The following is a 22,093-nucleotide window of genomic DNA, read 5'->3' as shown; positions in this document are numbered from 1 at the left end:
CCTGCTCGCCAGGTGGCCGCTACCTCCTGCTACTCACCGGCCTAAACCGACCCGAGGTCTACCACACACCAGGAAGGATGTTCAAACCTCACAAAACAACATGTGTGTCACCTCTGCTGTTTGAAATTTAAAAAAAAAAACAAACCTCAGCTGGTCTCTGCTCAGCCATGCGGCAGCCACTGGGAAAGGCCCCAGGGAGGCCACTCAGGCCACGCAGCCTCAGCACCAGAGCTGCGGGCCACCCTTGTCTTCACTCTAGACTTTCATTTGTTTTATTTATTTTCTCTGATAAACATATAATACCTTGAAATCCAGCAAAAAATAAAGCTATTTTCACAAAAAGAAGAGGAGGAGGAGGAGGAGGAGGAGGAGGAGGAGGAGGAGGAGGAGGAGGAGGAAATGGCAGCATCTTGCAGCACATGAAGGACGAGGCTGTTTTCCACTGTGCACATCCCTGCACGGGAGGAAAAGCAGTCGCAGCAGGTCAGCAGTGACGTGGGCAAGGAGGACCAGGGGACCATGGCTCCCCTGCAGTTTCTACCCCTAACACTTAGCCTTCCTAGGGGTCTTCACAGTGCTTGAAGGAACCAGAGCAGGAAAGAGCAACCGAGACACGGAGGCCAGCAGGGGAGGCCAGCGGGGGAGGCCGGCCCATGTGCACAGGTGCCAACAGGACAGAGTCCTCAGAAGGTGGGGTTCACCCTCTCCACAGGACCCTGAGGGGCTGCTCTGATCCCTAGGAACTCAGTCATTACAGCCACCAGTGAGAAGGAGGGAGGGCGTTATGAGGCCACCCCACCAACCCAGGTCCAGCTTCTACTGTCCCCTAGGGAACCTGCCCCATGACTGTCCTCACAGCAAAGGGCCCTGGGGTGTGTCCTCAGGTGGGCGGCCCCGAGCCCCCTTCACCCATCCTGCCAGCTGGCCTCAGTGGAGAGAAAGCCGCGCAGCTGAGTGTGGCCTCCTCTGCCGTCGTGTCTGGCTGCAGAGCATCAGCCATGAGCCGTCGTCCGGTGCACGCTGTTGAGCGACCTCCGCAGACAGAAAACCCCTGCTGAAGCCTCACGTGTCTGGGTTGCCGCAGCCCGTGCCAGCTGCCCTGCCAGGAGGGCACACAAGGAGGAACGCTGCCTACGGGGAAGGCAGCGGCCACTTCAAGAGGGAAAGAGGGCTGATGAGTCTGTGTCCTTGGGTGTGCTGGCCCACAGTGCTGTCATTTCCCAGAACCCAGGAGACGTTTCCTCGTGGATTTTTAAGATTCTCTTTTATGATTAAAAAACTTATGCCTAACTTTTTATAATCATTTTAAAAGAACACAGAATAAAAAGGCCTGGCTGAAAGAAGGGAGGTGAAGGCTCAGGCCTGGGAAGGGGACATCCAGGTGGACTGTCCGGGAGCAGGTCCCTCGTGCCGGGCGCCTGCTCAGCCTTGTCTCCAGCACTGCCCAGTGTCCACAGGGAGCCTCGGAGCCCACAGCCCAGCCTCCAGGTCCAGGTGCCCCAGGTTGGCTCCTCGGGGCTGAGCACAGCCTCATGGTGACCTCCTGTCACTCTCCAAGTTTGTCCCCAACCTCCCTAAGTCTGGTCTTGACCCCTGCAGAGAGCCTCGGTCTGGAGAGGGCCCTGAGCACCCTGGTACCAGTGCCACGGGGGCAGCTCTTGGTGCCCGGGCCACTGTTAACAGGGCCACCAGAGCACTGTGGTCAGGGCAAGCGTGCACCCAGCAACCAAGGGAAAGAGGGCCGAGGCCTCTCACCTCCTCCTGGCGAAGGCCGGGACCTGGAGTGCCCCCCCCCTCCCCTCCGGCCCTGGTGCTCCCTCGCCCCTTTATCTCCTCTCCTACTTCCTCTCCACCGGACAGGGTTCTCCTTTCCTCGGTTGCTTTGTACACTATAGATTAAACTTGTAAAAGATGAGCCATAACTTCAATATATAAGATTAAATTTATATTTTCCTGATGCCTGAAGACACGCCACCCTCCTCCCCGCTGCGGCATCTGGGGACCCGGCTCTCAGCACGCACTGAGGCCCCCGCCTTCCCCACCTGCCCGATATGGAGGCCGGGTTTACATTCTCCTCTGTAGCACACGGACAAAAAAGGATACTGACTTTACCACCAGGAGTTAAACCCACCGACTTATTTCACCTCCTGATTTTGTTTTTATTTCTGTAGGTGGGAGCTCAAGTGCACAGACTGAGTTCATCCGACCTTGACCCCTGCCAGGGGCTGATGTCACTCTGAAGATGGCCACGGTGACACACCCCACTCCAGGCTCTTCCCGGGTGGCTTGGGCTCAGCCCAGGGCAGGTGTGCACCTTGAAGCCACCACCCCTCATTGTGGGGCCAGGGCCCGAGGGAGCTCCGTGTGCCTGGTACTGGGTCTTCAGAGCAGGAGCCCATGTGTCTTACCCATGCTCTCCAGATGACACCCTTGGGGGCCCTGAGTCTCCTGGTTAGGCTGGTCAACCTGTGGTCACCAGGCTGGAGGGCCACCTGGAGAGGCTGGGTCCGCACTGTTCATTAAAGAAGAGGGACACAGCACCCCACTGCACCCCACCTGTCCCTCTGACCACAGGATCCACGGGTGCCCCAAACCGCCCCTTGTGGTGCCAGGTCTCGGGGAAGTCCTCAGGCAGCCCTCCTACCTGGGAAGGAATGTCCCACCAACCGTCCACCCGTGGCCCTCTGCCACACTAACCTAAGTGGTCACCTGTACAGACGTGATGTTCACCTGCACCTGCTCCCACCCCAGAACAGAACCTCGGACAACAGTTTTCCCCAGGGAAAATGTGTGTTGTAAAGCATTTTCCAACAGCTGTGGGTACACGCTGTCACCATGGCCAACTTCCAGCTATGGTGAGGATGTGGTTGGACACAGACCTGGGAAGGGGTAGGTGATCTCGGCTCTTGTGAGGGGCATGAACCCGCAGTGCAGGGCCCTGAAGGTGGGGTAAACAGTGACTGGCCAGACGTCTGTGTGGTCCACCCTCCACCGAGCCCCGAGGTCCCACCCCAGGACCACCCCAGGACCCTGCTCCCTCCTCCTGGGTTCTCCCTCTGTAAGTGGCATCTGTAGCTGGTCAGACGGGAAAAGTTTCTCTTTTGGTCGTGTTTAAACTTATAAGGGGGTGGGATGTGCTACGAAGGATCTTTTCCCTCTTAACAGAACCTCAAGGTCCGCCCAGATGGCTGTGTGCTGTGACTCACTCTTGGGCATTGTGCGCTCTCCTGTCTGGAGAGAATGTGACTTATTGATCTTCTTTCCTATTCACGGGAACTTGGCTTGTTTGCAGGTTTTCCTGCCATGAACTAACGAGCCCTCTGGGACGTTTCTCTGGCATAAGACAGATTTCCAGCTGATGGTACCTGAAAGTTCACCCGTGTGCACGCCTTCTTCATGTGTGTGTGTCTTATCTGCACGGACTTGATTCTAATCTTTTGTAAATGTTATGTTTTAGAAGTGTCTCCAAATTTATAACTCTTCTCACTTTTTTGAAGGGTCTTCTGATGGACAGCATCCCTGATCTGGAGGTAGTTAAACCATCTTTCTTTTCTGCTATCTATTTCTAGGTGTTTGCCTGTTCCAGGTCATGGAGATAGATGGAGACTTTCTCTCTGTGACTATCGTCTTGCGGCTCTAGTGCAGTCTGTAGTGGACGTGCAGTGGTGCAGGCCAACTGATGTCTCTGTGTGCGACTCGATGTCCTTTCCCGCTGTTCCATGGTGTGGAAGTCCGGTGTCACCCATGTGGCACGGGTTTCTGTTTTGAGCCACTGTCTCTGTCTATCCCATGCCAATGCCTGTTACCATGATTATGGCTGCTTGTTGGCCAACCTTAATGGTCAGTCTGTCTTCAACACTGTTCTTCTTACTCAATATTCAGATTCCCATATCTGCTTTTAAACCTATTTTTAAGTGTCCTTAGGAAAGCCGGTGCTGTGTCTATAGCGAGGCCTGGGATCTGTAGCTGACAGTGCATGGGGTGGGCACCTGGCTGTTCAATCAGTGGGCAAGAGACAGCCCCTGGTGAGCAGAGTGGAGGACAACAGTTTTCCCCAGGGAAAATGTGTGTCGTAAAGCATTTTCTAACAGCCATGGGTACACGCTGTCACCGTGACCAACTTCCAGCTATTCCAGAGGATGTGGCTGGACACAGACCTGGGAGGAGGTAGGTGACCTCGGCTCTCGTGAGGGGCATGAACCTGAGGTGCAGGGCCCTGATGGTGACATCTCCCTCAGCTTCTCTTTTCTATGTAGAAGGCAGCACATTAACTCTAAGTTTTGGACACTCTTGAAAAGATTATTTTAAGTGGTATTTTGAAACCTTATTTTCTTACTTACATGGTATATACATGTTGCCATCAAGTGTGACAAAACCTGATTCGTTGATATTTCATCCCAATACAGGAGAAAATAGCGTTATCCATATTCCCAGAGCTTGGGACCATCCAAACAAGTATAATTGACTTGCACATGGACTTGTCTTCAGAAACCTCGCCAGATGCACTTGTTAGGGTAACAGTTGTTTTATACTTGATGGGTATGACTGCTGTTCTACTTTCGGTCTCTTTCTCTATTTTTCTCTTCTGGTCAAAACTTCAGTGAAATACTGACAGGAAGTGGGGCTGATAGGCTCCATGTCTCCCAGGTCCCAGGCCCCGTGATGTGAGCTGCTGCACCTTCTCCCTTGGAGTCACCTTTCCCTCTCCAGTGACGGGCAGCCCTCCATGCCTAGTGTCCCGAGTGTCCATCTGACCTCCGACCCCCGTCGCCTCTGCTCCAAGCAGCTCTCCCTGCTCAGTTCCTCTCGGAGGACGCTCAGGGTCGCCACCTGCTGCTCGTGGATTCTGCTCCATCTGTTTTGCTGATATTCTTCTCGGTTGCTGTGCTGATGTCACCAGAGGCCGCCCTCTGAGACCCCTTTCTTTCTCGGCACTTGTGGGGTGTGGGCTCCTGGGTGAGGGGGAAGGCGTCTTTTCTGCGCCCGTGTTTCCCGGGACGGCCCTGCTGTTCTCCCTCTGCTCCACCTGGGTGTGGAGCCTGAGCCTCTGGATCAACGTCTTCTGTCGTTCTGAAATACTTTTGGCCGCATAGCCCTCAGTCACTGTGTCTGCCCCACTCTCCGTGCCGTGCCCTCTGCTGCCCGGGACGACAGGGACACTGTGTTGGATTTTCCGGCGTGGCCTGCTCATGTCCTGTCCTTGACTGGGTATTTGTCCTGTTTTCCAGAATGTGAAGAGGTCTTCTAACCTACCTTCGACTTCCTTAACTCTTTTAAGTACGTGTAAATTACTGATAGAGTATTTTTCCGTTTTCGTGGTTTTTGCAGCTCTGGAATGGCTCTCTTCCAACATTTTCACCTGTCCTGCCGATGTCCTCTTGGGGTTTTAATTTCTCACTCACAGGTGTTTTAATATTTGTTCTGACAAATCCAATAACGGTGTTTTCTGGGCCTCTTACCATTTTCCCTTAATACCCAATCAGTCCTCCGTTCCTTGATCTTTATTGACATTGCATGTGAGATGCTGTGGCGTCACGGGAGCCCGTGGCTCTGGAACCTTCTGCACAGCGTGACTTCTTAACTCAGCAGGCGATTTGAGTAGGAGCTCAGCTCCGAGACCCAGAGGGTTGAAAGTGGCCTCGGTCTCTGTGAGGGCTTCCCCCACTTGACCCCTACTCCAGAGCACGGAGCCCAGGGACTCTCGACGGAAGTGCTGGGTGTTCTCCAAGGCCCCTCGGGCCTCCACAAGCCACCGACAGCAGTTGTGGTCTCCTGGCCTCCGTGGACCTCTGAAACCTCTGGCCAGCCCTCAGCCATGGGGCCGTAGTCAGCCCACCAGCGAATGTCTGACTGGACCCGCTGTGCCGGGTGTCGGCTCCTGCTGCCTCTCTGCAGAAGTCATCTCTGGGACTGCAGCCACCCTGCCCTGGGGGACAAGTTCACTGACACTGTCAACTAGGCTAATTTTATTTTTCCCCCAACTTTTATCTTTGTTATCAGTGAAAGTCAAAATAAGTGCTGCCACCACAGATGGCAATGGAGACAGACCTCGTGACAGCAAGGACAGTTTCACGGGGTAAGTCTGTAGCCCATGGGACCCCAACACTAGCAAAATACCGGAGCGCTCCACCAACCAACCTCCCCTTAACGACCCTCCACCAGCCCCGCCCTGGACACCAAGCGGCTTTCCGGCTCAGCACTCTGGCTTTTGTGCAATTAATGTCAACGTGATCGTACTGTATGTATCTTCTCTGCCTGGCTTCCTTCACTTAGATGACGCTTTTGAAGTTTATCCGCACTGGTGAATATATCAGAAAGTCACTCAGTCTTGTTGTTGACGATCATTCCACCTGTGTGGGTAGGCCGCGGCTTATCTCTCCCTCCCCAGCTGCTGAACACCGGGGTTGCTTCCAATGTAGGGCACTGGTGCCGAAAACACCCACACTCTGTTCTCTGTGTGACTACGCATCTTAATTCCCCTGTGTAATACCAGAGGGATTTCTGGGACACAGGTAAGCATGTATTTACCTATCTAAGAAATTTCCAAATTGTTATTCCTTTTACTCTTCTCGCTCTATTTTTTGAAGGGGGTACTAGGGATTGAACCCAGGGGTGCTTAACCACTGAGCCATATCCCCAGCCCTTTTATTATTGTTTGCTTTGAGACAGGGTCTTGCTAAGTTCCTTAGAGCCCTCCTAAGTTGCTGAGGCTGGCTTTGACCTTGTGATCCCCCTGCCTCAGCCTCCCCAGGCACTGGGATCACAGGTATGTGCCACCCCTGCACCTGGACTGAGTTATTTTCCAAGTGCTGTGGTGTTGTATGGTTCTGCCACCGAAAGAGGAGCCCTCCAGGTGATCCCCGTCATTGCCAGCACACAGTGTGGTCTGCCTTGTGCGTTAGAGCCTCGGTGTGTAGCAGTGCCTTACGGCAGAGAAGATGTCCAATAAACACATGAAGATGCTTGTCACCATTGTCACCGATTTACATTGTGAAGAGGCCAATCCAAATCAAAATCAGATACTATCACTGTGTTGTATTCTTACAACTGTAAGAAGAGTTGACTTTTTTTTTTTAAGGCTGATAACATCAACTTCTGGCAAGAATGTGGAGCTCCCAGAACTGTAGAGGTTGCTAGTAGGGATGGGAAATGTGACGGCCACTTTGGACACTAGTTTGACAATTTATTCTAAAGTCAAGCATGCAATTAGCAGCCGGGCACTCCCGCTCCTAGGTGCTTATCCAAGAGCAGGAAGACCACATGGCCACACAAACACCTCCGCGTGCCTGCTTACACCAGCTTCCCTCACACCTGCAGGAGCTCTGTGCGCACCCAGTGCAGTCACCCGCGTGGGCAAACCAGGCGTGAGGTGATAGTCATTTCCACAGGACGGATCTCAAGTGCATTATGCTAAGTGAGAGAAGCCAGGCCCCAAGACCATGGGCTGGATGATTCCATCTGTGTAACAACCTGGAAAACACCAGGTAAGGTACAGGGAGAGATGGCGGCTCCAGGGACTGCGGTCAGGGAGAGGAGCCTGGCTGCCCAGGAGCCCCAGAGCTCTGGACGGAGTGGCGCATCTCTGTTTGTACAGGGAAGCAGTGGCGGGGGGGGGGGCTCCTCAGATCTTCAGAACTGGAGACTTGGAGGGTGGATTTCACTCTGCGATAAATCACAGCTCCATGAGCCTTAGAAGATGGCTGGCTGCTTCTTTGTAGTTCATCATCGATTCCTCTTCATTTCTTCTGCTCATTGCTTCTTGCGCCTAGCAAAGCTGGGTTGGTAATTCCCAGTTAGTAACCTCGCGGGTTGTGCCTGGACCGAGTGGTTGGCTCTCCCAGCTCTGTTTCCATGCAACCCTTAATTAGGATGGCGCTGGTCACTCTGTTTCCATGCAACCCTTAATTAGGATGGCGCTGGTCAGAATTTTTGTCACCGAAAGATGCGACAGGAACCATTAAAGGAGGAACAGTGATTTGTCCTCAAGTATCAGAGGTGTCGGTCCACGCATGGCCGACTCCCGTGCTCCAAGCCGGGGTGAGGCAGCACGTCAGGGCAGAAGGGCAGGGAGAGGACAGCAGCTCCGGAGATGGCACCAGGAGGGAGCGACAGCTGTCCTCACAGGAACAAAACACAAACCCAGAGGCACATCCCATGACCCAGCTCCTCCACCCACCCACCTGTCCCTGGTCACCCCCCACTTGATCCCTTAAGTGGATCAATGGACTGATTAGGCCGAGCCTCTCATAACGGATCATTTCTGAGCTGTTGTGCCCCATCTCACACATGAGCTCGGGGACACTCACATCTTAGCCAGAACAACTGTCATGAGACTTTGTAGCCTCAGGTCAACAGCTAAGAGGCAGTCACCCAGGGGAGGGGAGGGGGGATAGTAGGGGATAGGAAAGGTAGCAGAATACAACAATTACTAATAGGGCATTATGTAAAATTGTGGATGTGTAACCGACATGATTCTGCCATCTGCATTTGGGGTAAAATTGGGGGTTCATAACCCACTTCAATCTAACGTATGAAATATGATATGTCAAGAGCTTTGTAATGTTGTGAACAACCAATAAAAAATAAATAAATAAAGGGCTGGGGATGTGGCTCAAGCGGTAGCGCGCTCGCCTGGCATGCGTGCGGCCCGGGTTCGATCCTCAGCACCACATACCAACAAAGATGTTGTGTCCGCCGAGAACTAAAAAATAATAAATATTAAAAAATTCTCTCTCTCTCTTTCTCTCTCTCTCTCTCTCTCTCTCTCTCTCTCTCTCCTCTAAAAAAATAAAAAATAAAAAAAAAATAAAGTAACATGCTATAAAAAAAAATAAAAGGCAGTCACCCTCCCAACTTCTCCAAGGAGCTGGTGACAGACTGGCTGGCCTGGGGTGTGCCCAGCTTCCGTCCCACGTGCTGCTGAGTCTCACCTGCGGCACCCCCCACCCCCTGCTGCTGGCTTTACTTAGCACCTGGGGCTTCCTGATTGGCTGTTGGTCCCCGCGTTGTAGATATTTCCCTGAGTTCATGTCAGCAAAACGCACATTTGTGAGCGTTCAGAGTATCATTTATTGAACCTTATTTATCTCTTAGTAAATTTTAAAATTCACTTGATTTTTGAACCCTCGACAGTCACGGCCACCCTCCCGACGCCCGGTTCTCACACGTCTGCTCTCACGCTGCACGTGGCTCTGCTGTCGGTGCTGCAGGCAGTCACCCCGCTGTTTCTGTGACAAGGACAAGCTCTTGAATGCCTCACTGAGTCTTCCTGCTTTCTACATCACTTGTTTCTGTTGTATTTTTATGATTTAATAATTTTCCTGTTCCCGTAACATCATTTTAATGTGGTTTTCTATGTGTTTTAATTAAGTTACATAGACTCTGAGCTACATGAGCTGACCTGTCTCCTGTCTGCGGGCCTGCCTGGGGGAGCCCCTGCCCATGCCCTCTGAGTTCCGCCCAGGACCTGCTTCAGCTAATGGCCGACACCACACGTGGCCCGACTTGAAGAGCGACCGTCGGGGCCTGCTCTCTCCTGCTGCACCTGGAACCAGGAGGACCCAGGCTGGCCTGCTAGGGAAGGGCCACATGCAGGACCCGTGCCACCAGCAGCCCAGCAGCCCCCAGACCTCAATAGACAGCTCTGCCTCAACGGTCCACGCCACCGCCCACCACAAATGTGGGCTTTAAGCCCCCGAGGTTGGGGTGGTCTGTCATGCACCCAAGTCTGGGGAATATAATTGTTATATACTGAGTGTCCTTTTCTGCTCTGGATAATGAGCAGAAAATGTTTATGAGTTTCCCTTTGAGGGTTTTCCTGGCAGAGTGCCATAGGGTTGGGTACATAGTGTTCAACACAGTCTATAATCGAAATATTGGTTTCTTTCTTTCTCTCTTTTTTTCCCTGGTAATAGTGAGTTAAGAGAACATTTATAGTCCATCTTTCTAAAGCCATCTCATTATTTTCTAGCTGTGTGTCATTATAGTTTTGCAGAAGTAACCTGAACAATTTCTGCTCTTTTGGATAGATCACTGTTTACTATCTGGCTTAACAATTCACCGGATTTTGTAAATGTTCCCACGTCTCTGCAAAAGAAGAGAGATCCGAGTCAGGTGTCACAGCTGCCAATCTGGGCAGGCCTTGCAAGACAGGGTGGGCCGCTGGGCCGCGCGGACTCCTGGCACAACCCCGACCTGGTGCGTAGCTCTCACCCGTGCCTGTGTGCTGAGTGGGGGTGAGTGAGCAAGGCCGGCTGGCGACACACGCCAGACCCTGCGCCCTCCTGGGCCTCCTCATCTGTGATTTGCTGGGCGGATGATCTTACTCTCTGCTGAAAGGGGAGAGGTGCTGCTGACCCTGCTGACCCTGCTCGGCCAGGGGCTCCCTGGAGACCCAGATACTCCTTCCCTTTCTGGCTCCTAGACCTCTGGGGGAAGGAGGAGTAGACGGAGGAGCAGAACACATGCAGAGGCTGCGGGACACAGGTGACACTGTGTGACATAAAGCATTGGCTGGTCATCTTCTGCAGCATCCAGCCTGACCCCAAGCCCATGACAGTCAGCAGGCAACTCCGTCAAGATGAGCACTCTCCCTGCATCCTCCCCTGACCCCCACCGTCTCCTCACCTCCCTCCTCTCTCACCCTGCCTGAGCAGGGAGGTCACAAGAGAGCTCACAGAAGGTGCTCAGCTGCAGGTGTCGGCAGAGCTCTGTCCAGCAGTGTCCTGACTGCCCCCCGCAGGACGCCCTGGGGCGCTTAGGACAGAGGCAGACTTTGCTCATGAGGCCATCTCAGCACAACACACACACCAGGTGGCTCAGCTGATGGGAATCTCAGGTCCTCACAGTTCTGGAGGCCACAGGTGAGGGGGCAGTGTGCCGTCGTGGGGAGGTCCTCCTGAGGCCGCCAGCGGGCCTCTTTCTGGGTGGTTGGTGGGCACCTTCCTGCCGGCTCAGTGACGTGGCACCCGTCTTCACATGGTGGCCATCTTCTTTCTGTGGGCGTCTGCACCCAGATCTCCCTTCATCATCAGAACACCAACCGATGGATCAGAGGTCCCACAGCACAAGGGCACTCCCCCACAGTGACGGCTTCCACACAGGGTCACACGGGGAGCTAAGCATTGCATGCACCTTCCTCTCTTGTGTCTCCCACCCGGCAGGGCCCACCCAGCAGAGCCCCCCCCCATCAGTGCAGGATGGGCCACTTCTCCTCTGTCTGTGACGGTCAGCTCCCCTCCGGGCAGAGCCAGCGTGTGGACTTGGAGGGCAGAAGTGGGGCTGCCCTGCTCCAGCTCGGCAGATGCCTCAGCCCCCTTCAGCTTTGCTTCCTGACACACCCCCCGATGGGACCCTGCACGGGGCAGGACTGGGTTTATCACCTTGAAACTCCATTAGCACAGCGCCTATGCCCCGGCAGAGACGTTGGCATGAAATGTGGCAGAGGAGAAATCCGAGGCCGACAGGACTTGGGTTCATCTTGGTGCGGGTCCCCTCTCCTCCCAGGACGTGGGCACAATGCTCTCCTCTATGGGTGTAATTTAGATTTTTCACTGGCTCTCTGGTGCCACTCCAACAGAAGACCACAGACCGGGCAATTTATAAGGAAAAGAAAGTTTCTTCCTACTGTTCTGGAGGCCAGGAAGTCCAGGATCAAGACTCCAGCACCTGTGCCTGGCGAGGGCCTCCTTTGTGCATCCCCTCAGTGTAGGAGGGGGAAGGCAGAAGAGTGAGTGGGCAAGCTGGCCACGCCGAAGCTGGGAGGAGCCTCCGTGTGAGGCCCCAAATCCCATTCGTGGGAGAAGAGGTCTCATGGCCTTCGCAGCCCTGCCCCCAACCACCACATTGACAGTCAGATCACGGCACCTTCATGTGAATTTAATGCAGCCCTTTCCGCCTGATCAAAGACATTTCTTCAAGGAAGAAAAGTCACTCCCATGTTTTCCACATTGACTCCGACTCTAGGGCTCCTTCCCCAGCCACCAGGTCCCCACAGCTGGCTCTCCCCCCCCCCCCTCTGTGCACACCTGTTTCTTCCCACCCTTGGTGACACCCTGTCCTTTTCCCTCCCACACTAATAGTAGCCAGCAGCCTCCAGGGGCCGGTGGCAGAACCCACGGCTCATGTCTCAGTGGTCGGTGCTGCTCTTGTTTGTGGGTGAAGCAAACAGGGAATGGGCCTGAGGCCCAGGGCTATCCGCCTGCTGCAGCCAAGTCAAGGGTCTCAGAGGAGCCATCAAAGCCTCCCAGGGTCCACAGATCTAGCCTGGCCCCCACTCCCACTGACCTCCCATCCACTCCAGAGCGATGACACACCCCAGCCCCACATCATCCGTGGTCCAGCAGGAATGCTGCCCCTGAGGGTTCGGTGCAAACACCCTGGCTCTCCAGCCAAGCCCCCAACAGGGCTGCAAAGGGACCTGAGATGACTCTTTGGAGCATCGTCCATGCACATCCTGGGTAATTAAGAGAACCCTCATCCCTGGCGCCCACCAGAGCATACATTCTAACGTGTACTGCTGAACACTAAACATGCCAGACAGTGGCAGAACCAAAGCACCACACAAGTGGTCGCTTAGAGAATCAACCTGTTTTGTCTTTCCCAAGCAGAAGCCGGTCCACACTTGAGCGCTTTTACAGCCTTTATTAAGAGAAGCAAGAACTCAGTCTATTTGATTTATAATTGAAAATCATAAACTATAGCATTCACCTGCTGTTCCCATGCACTGGTGAGATGATACAAGGCTATTTCACCGCTCAGCCTCGTAATTGGCGTAAGCCAACATCAGTATGCACCGGGCCAGTCCCAGAGGCCCACTAACAAGTTGATACAACCGCACAGGCTGGAGAGCAGAGATTTAGCAAAAATATTATTGCATGCTGATTTGTTCTCTGACTCCTGCTTCGTGATGAGACACCGGGACGCACGAGGACACTTCATTAGCAGGGCTGGAGCAGGGGCAGGCCTGGGGCTCTGGGGACACGGAGCCCCTGAGAACGAGGCTGGACTTGGCCAGACAGCAGTCAGGCTGGTGGGCCCTCCTCCCAGGCCCACCTGCACACCTCCTGAAGGTCCAGGTGTGCTGGTCCGCTTTCCATCACTATCAGGAAACGCCTGCCACGGACACTTAATGAAGGAAAGGTGGCTTCGGCTCGTGTTTTCAGGGTTCTCAGGCCACAGGTGAGCAGAACTCCGTGGGGAGGGTGGGGTGGAGGAAGCTGCTCAGCTGGTGGCAGCCAGAAAACAGAGAGAGGAGAAGGGGCCCAGGAGGGAGGGGCCAGGGATGTCCTTGGGATGCACCCACTTCCTCAGCTGGACTCACCTTCCACACTGTCCACCACAATAGTCCATTCAAATTATGAATCCCTCAATGTGTTAATCCACTGGTGAGACCAGAGCCCTCGTGATCCAATCACTTCCCAAAAGCCCCACCTCAGAACCTTGCTGCACTGGAGACAAAGCCTTCAACATATGAGTCTTTGGGGGACATTCCACATCCCAACCATAACACTCCACCCCAGACCTCAAGGCTCACCCCCATCTCACATTGCAAAATGCATTTAGTCCGTCTCCAAATCTCTAGTAGTTCCAGCACTGTTCAGAAGTGCAAGTCCAGTCTCTTCTGAGATCAAGGAACTCTCTTAGCCGTGAGTCACCATAAAAATTAAAAATAAGGTCTATGCTTCTGACACTCCGAGGCACAGAGTAAGCATTCTCATTCCTGAAGGGACTGGGCAGGGTGGTAGAATGGATCAGACCAATGCAGACTGAAACCCAGCAGGGCAAACATTAGTCCTGTAGCTCCAGGACCCAGGGACATGAGGTCAGGACCTAACACCAGGCCTGGGAGCCCCTCCGGGCCTTGCTGGTTGAAGCCCAGGTGAGCTACTCTTGGGCTGGCCCTTCATCGCCTGCCTCTCCTCAGCAGGTGTCACCTCTCCCTGGGTCTCCTCTGTGGCTTCAGCTCCACTCTCACAGCTCCAGGCACCACCCTTTCCTGGGCCACCCACGGGGACCCAGGCCCTGCCACACCCGTCTGGCCCACCAGGCCTTCTGTTGAAACCTGTGTGCAGGCCCCTGGGACCCTCTAGTTCTTGGGTCCTTCAGGCCCAGGACCACGTGGAAACCAGCACGAGTAGCAGTGAGGTTCCCTTGGGCTGCAGCTGCGGTGACCTCTGGGTTCCTGGATAACTAACCATGGCTCTGCAACAAGGGCACCGCAGACTTCTTTTCTCAAAGCAAAGTCTTTCAAATTCTTTTTCACTTTTACACCCCAAACCTGAGTTGGGTGAGGTCCTGCTGGCTCCTAAGATGTCCTCCAGGCATCCGCCCTATTATCTCTGTGCAAAATCTGCTTTTTCCTTAATGGCACTAATCTTTCAGCAGCCACACTTCTGTGGCCCCAATTTTACACAACTTCTCTAGGCAAACTAGAGGTTTTTTCAGATCTTTCTACTCCCTTTGGCCTCTAATTCTCCATGTGAATCTGGACAAAGGCAGCCAGAATCATCTAGGCCATAGACCGAATGCTGTTCTGCCTTGAAATTTCTTCTGCCAGATTAATTAGCCCATCACCTTTAAAGACAGACTCACACAAAGTTTCAGGGAATGGACAAAGCACAGACAAGTTTCCTTCCAGAATGTAACCCATGTGCCTTGTGCCCAATTCTCAGTAGAGCCCTCATTCTCACCTTAAACCTCATGAGCACAGCCTTTACTGTCCACATTCCTATCAGCATTCTGGCCCCTGAGTCCCCACAAGAATCACCCATTATGCTCTGCTCACAACATTCCAAGCCTTTTCTACCTCCACATTCTGCATCATCAAACCTTTCCAAATTCCTCCCACAAACTAGTTCCAAAGACTTCTGAACTGTATCACCAGGTACAGTCACAGAAATGACCCCACTTCACAGTACCTATTTTCTGTATTGGTCAGATTTTTGTTGCTGTGATCAAAATACCTGGCAATAACAACTTAAAAAAGAAAAGACCTGTTCTATCTTATGGTCTCAAAAGTTTCAGTCCACAGTCAGATGTCTCCATTGCTCGGGCCCGAGGTGAGGCATATATGATGGAAGAAGGGTATTGCATAGGAAATCTGCTCAGATCACAACAGCTGGAGAAAGAGAGTGAGAAGATGGGGCCATGGCTAAGGATCATCCCAGGGGCCATCCCCAAGGACCTATCCCTCAACCAGGTTATTTCAATTCTGTTTCCCACCTCCGTGCTTTTGATCGGCCCCTCAGAATGCTTCCTTGCTGGAAAGGCCTATGGTCCACTCTTAGCCGCACTCTGAGCCCCAGCTCTAGCCCAGAGCAGAGCCAGGCAGTGCCTCATGCACCGTCACCTGGTCAGGAGGGAACACCTGGGACGTATGAAACCTTGTCTTGACCCTCAGACAGCTCTCCTTTGGGTGTGAGCATCATTCTGCCTCAGTTGCCACCCTGTCTGGGTCAAGCCCCAGGGATACTGAGGTGACTTGGAAAAGGCCTTGCCCTCCCTCAAGGCTTGCAGGTGAGTGTGGGAGAGGTTGGGAGGTAAGGCACACGGTAGAGAAGAGTGTTACATACTAGGTGCAGGGGGGTCAAGCACTTGGACCTTGTTACACCAGCGTCTCACCTGGGGGAGCTATGAGCACTCTCAGCCACCAAAGCCCATTAAAATGAGTTTGTAGGAGCCCAGCAGGGCCCTTCAAGAGCTGGGACACAGGTCAGTGGAGTGAGCCACAGGGAAGCCGTCTGGGCGATGGCAGGAGAGGGTCGGCCCACACTTGACATTGATGAACACACAGGTTCTTCCACCACATAACCACGCGGTGTCATTTTAATTTTAAACAATTATTTAAGCAACAACAATTTGTTGATTTTAAACAATTCAGTAGAATAAAATCAGTAGGATTTTTGTACACTTATGAGCCTGGCATTTTTATACCATCATATTTTATAATTTTTTTATCTTAAAAATTAACATGCATTAAATGGACTACTTTGGTTGACAGTTTTAGGTCATTTAACAACTGCACAGATTAATGTTACCACCATTATAATCTACCAAAATACCCTGAAATTCAAAATAGACATAAAGAGTACCAGGAAAGAAGGCTATTGAAGGGCAATGTCTTTCCTGAATATATATGTCAAAAAATTTTTAAAAACTATACCCAGGAAGGTTTGCTCACTATTCAAAAATCAATAATTATAACCCACCATATTAAAAAATAAGAATAAAAACCACTGTGATCAAGTGGTTTCACAGAAAAACACTTGAAAAAATTCAACTCCATTTGGGTCTAAAACAGTCAGAACACAAGGAAACGTCAGAAATCTTCCTCGCGTGGTCAAGGCTATTCTCCAAACCCTGCAGCTCGCATGGTGCTTCAAAGTGGGCATATCACTGCTTCCTTCCTGAGACTGGGAACCTGACAAGGACGTGCACTTGCCTTGCTCCTTAGGGTGACACCATACTGGAAGTCCTTCCCCATGCATTCAAACAAGAAGACGACGTATAGGGCACCCACATTGAAAAGGAATAAATACAACTGTGCAGTTGTCCCTCCTACTTAATTCTCTAAGCCAGAGAAAGAGAGAGAGAGAGAGAGAGAGAGAGAGAGAGAGAGAGAGAGAGAGAGAGAGAGAGTTTGGTAGAGCTCACCAGTGAGACCATCTAGGCCTGCAATTGTCATCTTGGGGAGCTTTTAACCACAGGTTTGATTTGTTGTAGATACAGAGGACTACTCAGGCCCTTCTATGTCTTCTTGAGTGAACTATGTTAGCTTTTAGCCTTCAAAACAATTCAACAATTTCATAAGAGTTGTCAAATGTACACGTACGAGCTATCTGTAGAATTCCCTCCTACCCTTCAGCATCTACAGAGTTCTGTGTGATGCACACTTTTTCATTAAATTGATGACTTACGTATTTTTTCCGTATTGTCAGTCTTAATACAGGTTTATCCATTTTACTGATATTTTGTAATAACTACTTTTAGACTCATTATTTTTCTATTTTTTGTTTTATTGTTTTATATTTTAACCATGATTATTTCCTTTCTTCTCATTGCTCTGAGTCTATTTTGTTGGTTTTCTACAATCTTACATGGAAAATCAGATGATTAATTTGACACATTTCTCCGTTTCACATACAAAGAGGGAAGGCTATGAACTTCCCTCTAAATGCTTTATTGGTTGCATCTCACAAATTTTATATATTGTGTTTTCATTTTTATTTAGATCACAATACTTTCTACTTTCTCATAAAACATCCTCCTCAGCCCATGTGTTATTAGAAGATCTATCAGCTCACACGTGTTTTAAGACCAACCATCCTCTCTTATAACTTTCTAGTTTCGTTCCATTTTGTTCAGAGAACATACTTCATAAGATTTGATTATTTTATCATGTCATGTTTTATGATTGGAGTATGCTCCCTGTTGGTGGAAATTCCATTCACCCTTGATAAAAATGTGTGTTCTGTTATTGGTCCAAGTAGTAGATACAAGTCATTTTAGGGCAGTTGACTGACAGAGTTGATGGTGTTCTTTGGTCTCCTGGGCCTTGCAGGTTCTCTGATTGTTGCTGACCAGGGAGTGTTGAAGTCTCTGTCACACTGGACATTGTGTCTATTTCTCCTTTCAGTTCTCAGTTTGTGGTTTGTTTATTCTGATCTTTTTCTGGATACAAACAAAGTTAAGATTGTTATATCTTCTTGGTAAACTGGCCATTTTACTATTATGGACTGTCCCTCTTTATCCCTGATAACTGCCCTTGTTTTGAAGTCTGAGAGACCTGGGATTAATGCAACTAATCCAGGCTCCTTTGGTCAGCGTGTACCTCACAATGCTTTATCCATTGTTTTACTTTCAACTTACCCCTGTCATATTCAAAGTGGGCTTTTTAAACAGCATATCATTGTGTCTTTTTATCAATTCTAATAATCTCTAACTTTAAAAAAATATCTAATTTACTAAGTATGCTAACTTATTTGCTAATCATTCTTTTTTACAGCTTTTTTGAGATATATTTTAAATATGATAAAACTCACTCTCCTCAAGAGCACTGTGTAGGGTTTCAGTGTCTTCACAGCACTGGATAACCTTCACTGGGTAACCTTCACCACAATCGTCTTGAGACCACATTCAGGACTCCCAGAAGAATCTCCAGACCCATGAGCAGCCACTCAATTTTCCCAGCCCAGATCCAAGCCAACCAGTCTTCATCTGACTTGTGAGTTTCCTATCGGGACATTCCCCTTCAACGGTATCATACAGAGTGGTTTGTAGGGCTTACTTCCAGTCTCTGTCTTTTAACTTGTATGTAGTTTAGACTATTTATATTCTGTTTTTATTTCTTTCTTCCCATTTTCTGATTGTATCAATCTTTTTTTTAACCATTTTACTGAATTCTGTCTATTGAGTCTTTGACAATATTTTCGTGTAGATTTATTTCAAAGGTTGGCCTGGGCTCAAAAACGTGCATTCTTGGCTTTTCCCAGATGAACTGATGTTCAGCCCTTCACGTGGAACACAGAAGCCTGGACTCACACGGTTCCCTTTGGTCCTCTCATGCTGCAGGATGTGTACAAACTGCATTTCAATCACTGAGAACCACACCTGGCTAACGGTCACTTCCCACGGCCACAGTTATGAAGAACTTAGGAGAACAGTCCTCTATCTTGGCCCAAATGTCCCCTGTTTCCTTCTCTCTCCCTTGGCTCCCAAAGTCCCCAGGGCTCTCCATATAACTTCCTTATTTCTGAAAAAATGGCTTCGATGTTTGTGTAGAGGGTCCGCCGGCCACCAGCCTCTGGGGCTCTGAGAAAACTTCTACTCACCGTTCCTGGAGGGAGACTGGTTGCTGAATAGAGATTCTGGGTCAGCCTCTCTTTCCTCTCAGGACTTTAAAGATTTCTGTCAGCTCCTTCTGGCTTCCTGGTTTCCCAAGAGAGATCCGCAGCCACTGATCCTGACTTCTGCTGCTGCTCAGCCTCCTTCTCTGGAAGCACCTTCTCCCTGCCTTGGCCCCCTCCTTCCCCTCCCCTCCCCCTCCCTCTTCCTCCCCCTCCCCTTCCCCTCCCCCTCCCTCTTCCTCCTCCTTCCCCTCCCCCTCCCTCTTCCTCCTCCTTCCCCTCCCCCTCCCTCTTCCTCCTCCTTCCCCTCCCCCCTCCCTCTTCCTCCTCCTCCCCTCCCCCTCCCCCTTCCTCCTCCTCCCCCTCTCCCTCCTCCTCCTTCTTCCTCCTCCTTCCCCTCCTCCTCCCCTCCCTCTTCCTCCTCCTCCCCTCCCCCTCCCTTTTCCTCCTCCCCCTCCTCCTCCCCCTCCCTCTTCCTCCTCCTCCCCCTCCCTCTTCCTCCTCCTTCCCCTCCTCATTCCCCTCCCTCTTCCTCCCCCTCCCCTGCCTCTCTTCCTCCCCCTCCTCCTCCCTCTTCCTCCTCCTTCCCCTCCTCCTCCCCCTCCCTCTTCCTCCTCCTTCCCCTCCTCATTCCCCTCCCTCTTCCTCCTCCTTCCCCTCCTCCTTCCCCTCCCCCTCCCTCTTCCTCCCCCTCCTTCCCCTCCCCCTCCCTCTTCCTCCCCCTCCCTCCTCCTCCCCCTCCCTCCCCCTCCCTCTTCCTCCCCCTCCCCCTCCCTCTTCCTCCCCCTCCCCCTCCCTCTTCCTCCCCCTCCCCCTCCCCCTCTTCCTCCCCCTTCCTCCCCCTTCCTCTCCTCTGAGCAGCTCACTACCCCTCTGCTGGCTGAGGAGTTCTTGGACGCTGTCTTATCAGGGCCCTTGGGTCTGTAGGTTAAGCCCTGCCCCAGGTTTGGGGAGTTCTCAGCCAATACTTTTCCAAATACGTCTGTTAGGTCGTCAGTCTCTTCCCTTCCCCCTCCCCTTTCATGGTGGCTGTGGGGGGACTTTCCACCTGGTTGAGGAGACCTGAAATGGCCAATCAGAGGCCGACATGGTGACAGACCCCAACCACCATGGTTCCCTTACAGCAGCAATCGCCCTGTCACCTCACATCAGTGCTGACCAACCCACAACAGACAGGATGCCCTAAACTCCGCCAGGCCAACCTGCCCTCTGACGTGCCTTCCAACCTGCCCTCCGACCTGCAGTTTAGACGGCCCAGGCCCTCCCACCTCCAACTTCCTTTATTAGCGTTTTCTTGCCTTTCCTGCCGGCGGCCTCCCTGGCCCTCACCCTTTCTCTGACAGGTGGACCTCACTGGGACTGTCCCCCAGTAAACCTCCTTGTGGTGCCTCGTTCTTGTTCCGTGGCTCCTGATCCCGTGGCTCCTGATCCCGCGCCCTTTCTGCTTGTCAGTGGCCTGGGCCCCACGTCCTCTCCTCGCTCCTCCCAGTCAGGGACCCCCAGCTGCGGCCTTCCTTCCATGGTCGGCTCACAGCCCCCTTCTCCTCATGTTCACAGCGGGCCTTTCTGCAGACCCCCTCCCATTGGCTCCCCCTCGTCCGGCACCTCACTCTGCTTGGGGTCTCTTTGGGGCTCTCTGGACGGCGCTCCTCAGTTCCAACCCCCCTCTCTGTAGGGCTCTTTCTCTCCCGTGGCTTCCCACCCTTCCCTGGTGTCCGAGCGCTGTCCTGGCTTCTCCGAGCACACCCGGTGTCCCCGGCCACCTGGCACCTTTTCAGGTGATCTCAACATCCCGTCAGCGTGGTGGTGTCCAGTCTCTGAAAACTGGCTTTTTCTGTTTTGTTTTGTTTGTTTTTTTGTATGCTAATTAATTTTGGGTTGTATCCTGGATGGTTTAAGTGTGGTGCTATGAGATTCTGGGTCTGGTTAAAATCCTGTGGCTCTCATAGCCTTATTAGATGACCCGTCCAGTTACATGCAGAGCAGAGCTCCAGCCTCCTCTTCAGGGCCGCAGTCTTGGGCCAGTTCAGTTCCAAAGCCTGGGCAGTGCTGTGCTCATCTGCCCAGTGCATGCCACCAAGCAGCCAAACTGAGCCTTGGACAGAGATCCATGCTGGAGTTCAGTTCCTCGGGCCTTTGATGTGCTGTCCAAACCTCGTGGCCAATGGGGGCTGCAGGAGCCTAAGGGCAGCCTCCATGGGGCCCACTTCACACACAGGCACATTGGGGCCCAGGCAGTGCACTGACCGGGCATTTGGGGGCAATTTGGACCAACTCAGGGCTCTTTGTGGGCAGTTTGGTCCCATAGGTGCTCAGAAGAAGGGTACTGGGCGTCGCTCCTTCCAGAAGCTTCTGAGCATTTAACTCTGGGTTAGGCACATTGCAGGGTGTGAGGGCTCTGCCTCATGGGGACTATGTCTTCCATCCCCTTCACATTGCAATAGAAAAATTACTCGTGGGACATCTATAAACAAAGAAAGAACAAGGAAAAAACAAGGCTATGCCAATCAGCACCGAGACGTGGTTCAGGAGCTGGACTTGCAAACATGGCGGGGGCAGCTGCAGAGGTGCAGCCCAGAACAAGTGAAGGGCCAGCGGGTGGAGAACCACAGCAGGCCAAGGTCCAGGCCTCACCCAAAGGAGGGCTCAGCCATGCCCAACTGCAGTTTGCAGGAGGAGACGCCTCTGCCAGCCACCACGTCCCTGGTGATCCTGTCTCCCAGGGCCCAGTGAGTCCGCATTCCAGAGAAGGTGCCCGTGGCTGTCACCTCAGCAGATGTGCTGCCCTGCCCACAGGCACCCCCTCTCCCGGGCCATGGTTGACTCCTCTACAAAATGGTGGCTGGGGTTGGATCCTATGGGGGCTTGGGGTCCTGAGCTGTGGCCAAGTCACCTGGCTGGAGACGCAGGGGCAGGGAATTCTGCAAGGGTGTGTGGGTCAGAGCTGGGCTATGGATAGGGCTGAGTGTGACCCCCCTCCCGTGTAGAAGCTCCGCCCTCAGGATGGTGTTGTTGGTGGGACTTTTACCAGGTGGGACCCCTGGGAGGTCCTCGGGTCATGGGGGGCTGTCCTCAGAAGGCCTGTGGGACCACAGCCTCTCTGGCATCCTGCTTGGTGAGGCGCTCTCTTCCTCCCACACTTGTGCCCACCATCGCCAGCTGCCATGAGCCGATGCAGCCAAGGGCAGCCCTTGTCAGGGTCTGTGCACCTGCCAGGACGTTCAGCCTCCAAGATGGTGAGCTGAATC

This window comes from Spermophilus citellus (assembly GCF_964194105.1).
Source record: "Spermophilus citellus genome assembly, chromosome: 10".
Classification (NCBI taxonomy): Eukaryota; Metazoa; Chordata; class Mammalia; order Rodentia; family Sciuridae; genus Spermophilus; species Spermophilus citellus.
This window is presented reverse-complemented; position numbering follows the sequence as displayed.